The sequence below is a fragment of the Dasypus novemcinctus genome, chromosome 3 (genome assembly GCF_030445035.2).
Source record: "Dasypus novemcinctus isolate mDasNov1 chromosome 3, mDasNov1.1.hap2, whole genome shotgun sequence".
Classification (NCBI taxonomy): Eukaryota; Metazoa; Chordata; class Mammalia; order Cingulata; family Dasypodidae; genus Dasypus; species Dasypus novemcinctus.
Window position 1 is genome coordinate 112,396,067 of NC_080675.1, and position 3,670 is coordinate 112,399,736.

At 39.0% G+C, this 3,670-nt stretch overlaps 1 non-coding gene across 1 annotated transcript; it reads left to right on the forward strand.

Moving 5' to 3' along the window:
• The first annotated feature begins 2,893 nt into the window (after positions 1–2,893).
• TRNAG-CCC (transfer RNA glycine (anticodon CCC)) lies at positions 2,894–2,965 on the forward strand. Its single transcript has one exon. It is a non-coding gene; the product is annotated as a tRNA-Gly (tRNA).
• Positions 2,966–3,670: the final 705 nt, after the last annotated feature.

Sequence of the window (3,670 nt, forward strand, 5' to 3'; positions counted from 1 at the left end):
TTTCAAATTCATCACCTAGAAAGTCCTGAGACAGGCTGGCTGGCTCATGCAGGTATTTCACTGGAGATATCCTAGAAGGCCTGATATAGTGGTTAGCAGCGCTAAAGTGCCCCGTTAGAAACGTTTCCCAGAGATCCCTAGGAAAAGTTCTGCCTGTTTCTTCCCAACAGGGGTAACATGGTCACTGGAGATAATAATATCTAGGGTAGTGATTATAAAACGTAATGAGCGTTTGAATCACTTGAAGATCTTGTTAAAAACAAATTCTGATTTAGCAGGCCTGGAATTGGGCCTGATATTCTGCATTTCCGACTAGCTCCCAGGTGATGCCCATGTTCCTGTTCCATGGACCACACTGCAAGTCACAAGGTTCAGAGCAGTGCTGTCCAGGAGAACGTTCTGTGATGATGGAAGTGTTCTGTACAGCGTGGTAGCCACTAGCCACATGTAGCGACTGAGCCCTTGAAATGTGCCTAGTGCTACCCAGGAACTAATTTTTAGTAATGTTAATGAATTTAAATATAAATAGCCACATGCTTGAATTGGTACACAGTGTCTGTGTGGGGTGATGGAAAACTTTGGTAATGGGCGGTGGTGATGGTAGCACAACATGGTGAATGTAATTGATTTCACTGAATTGCATGCTTCCCATTGATTAAAATGGGAAATTTTATGTTGTATGTATATGCTACCAGAATAAAAAATGTTAAAAACCATTTAAAAAAGAAAAAATTAATTGAATTTCTATATACCAGCAACAAACAGGTAGAGAATGAAATGTGGTAAAATACGCTGTTAAAAATAACATCATGGGAACTGGATGTGGCTCAAGCGATTGGGCTTCCGTCTCCATATGGGAGGTCCAGGGTTTGATTCCCAGGACCTCCTGGTGAAAGCAAGCTGGCCCATGTGGTAAGCTGGCCTGAGTGGAGTGCTGGCCTACGCAGGAGTATGGCCCGTGAAAGAGGGCAGGCTGCTCGGCAAGCTGACCAGAGCGAAGAGCTGCCATAGCAAGATGATGCAACAAAAAGAGACACAGAGGAGAGACAATAAGAGACACAGCAGACCAGGTTGCTGAGGTGGCACAAGAGATTGAGCACCTCTCTCCCACTCTGGAAGGTCCCAGGATCAGTTCCTGGTGCCACCTAAAGAGAAGACAAGCAGACGCAGAACACGCAGCGAATGGGCACAAAGGACAGACAGTAGGGGGGGGATAAATAAATAAATAAATCTTTTAAAAAAATAACATCAATAAAATGCAATGTGGTATCTTAGATGAGATCCTGGAACAAAATGGATATTAGTGGAAAAACTGGTGAAATCCAAATAAAGTTTATAGTTTAATTAATATTAATTTATCAATATTAATTTCCTAGTTTTGATAGATGTACCAAGATTTTGTAAGATGTTAATGTTAGGGGAACCTGAGTGAAAACTCTACCATTTTTGTACCTTTTCTGTAATTCTAAAATTCATTCAAAATAAAAAGTTAAAAATATTTTTTCCATTTGACTTCTCAATTGCCTTCAACTCCATACCAGCAACATTATCTTTCCTTGACTTTGGAATCATGATGTTTATATGGTTTTTGTCTTATCTCTCTGAGTTAGATGTTTTTCTTCATAACCACAACAAATACAGTCCACTGGTTCATAGATTCTAGTCTTGACAAAATTAGGGATATATGCAAGTACTACATGAGAGTAGAAATAAATTCTAAGACACACTCTCCCCAGATTCCTTACCTAACTTAAAATCATGGAGGAGGCATAGGGAGACTTCACTGGTAAGACATTGGAAGTATAAAATTAATCTTTTTCCAGATACTGTATAGCAGCTATGGCAACAAAGTGAGCAATAACAACAATTAAGGTATACCTACCAACCACCAACTGCATAAGGGGACAGTTACCACCGTCTTACTGCTCTCTGGTACACCAGGAACACAGGGAGGTGAAGAACAAGCACATTCTACTTGTGTGGGATATGCAGCACACACATAAGCATTAAAGCAGGTGCCAGAAACTGATGGTCTTTGGCATATGTGAAATTAGCACCACTAAACTGAATACTTGAAAGTAGTTAAAATGGGAAATTTTATGTTGTACATATGTTACAACAATAAATTTTTTTTTTGGCAAAGCTATAATTAAAAGTGTGTAGGGGAGTGGGTGTAGCTCAGTGTTTGAGAGCCTGTTTCTCATGTACGAGGTCCCAGTTTCAATCCCTGTTACCTCCTAAAGAAAAGTGTGTTACTGACATAAGGATAAACAAATAACCAATACAATAGAATAGAGAATTCAGCAATAGACCCATCATGTGTTGACAATGAATATTTGATAGGGGGAACACTGCAATTTTCAATAAAAGGTACAGAAAAATTAGGTCCAAAATAGAGAAAACAGTGGAATTGGATCCTTACCTCACACTGTATTTAAAAACCAGGGAGAGAGAATGTGGCTCAAGCAGTTGGGCACCCACCTCCCACATGGGAGGTCCCAGGCTCATCAGTGCCACCTAAAGAAAAAATGAGCAGACAACAAGCAAAAAAACAATGTGCAATGAGCAAAAAACCACAAAAAACAACGAGCAGACAATGAGCAAAAACAATGAGTGCAGACAATGAGAGCAAACAACAAGCAAAACAGATGAGGGACCCAACTCAGGGGAGCCAATGTTGCTCAGTGGTTGAACACTGACCTCCCATATATGAGGTTCATTTCCCCGGTCCTGGTACCTCAAAAAAAAAAAAAAAAAAGAGCCAAAAAACACAACAACAAACCCAAGGGAACAGATGTAGCTCAAGTGGTTGAGCATCTGCCTCCCATGTACAAGGTCCTGGATTTGATCCCTGGTACCTCCTAAAAACAAATGAAAAAACAAGAGTTGGGGGGCAGATGTAGCTCAGTGGTTGAGCACCTGCTTCCCATGTATGAGGTCCTGGGTTCAATCCCCAGTACCTACTAAAATCAAAAAGAAAGAGAAAAACAAAAAAAAAACTAATTCCAGGTATATTGTAGACATAAATGTGAATGGCAAACAAAAAGAATATAACAAAGAAAAACACCTTTAAGATGTTGGAGTGAGGAAAGATTTCTCTTCTTAAAATTGACTTTTCTTTTTTAGCTTTTTTTGTGATAAAATATATATAATATAGGAGCAGATGTGGCTCAAGCAGTTGAGTGCCCACCTCCCACATGGGAGATCCTGGGTTCAGTTCCTGGTGCCTCCTGAAAAACAAAAACAAAATACAAGCAAAATAAATGATAAAACCAACTCAGGGAAGATGATGTGGCTCAGTGGCTGAGTGTCAGCTTCCTATATACAAGGTCCTGGGTTCAATCCCCGGGCTCCAGTACCTAAAAATATATATATATATTATGAAATTTGATATTTTAACCATTTTAAAGTATATGATTCAGTGGCATTAATTATATTCATTAATGTATACTAATTTATTCATTAATTAAATCACCACCATCCATTACTAAAACTTTTTGATTACCCCAAACAAAAACTCTGTACCCATTTAACAATAACTCCCTACTTCCACACTCTTCCAAGCCCCTGGTCACCTCTAATCACTTACTTACTGTCTCTATGAATTTTTGTATTCTAGATTTTCATATAAATAGAATCATACAATATTTGCCCTTTTGTATATGGCTTA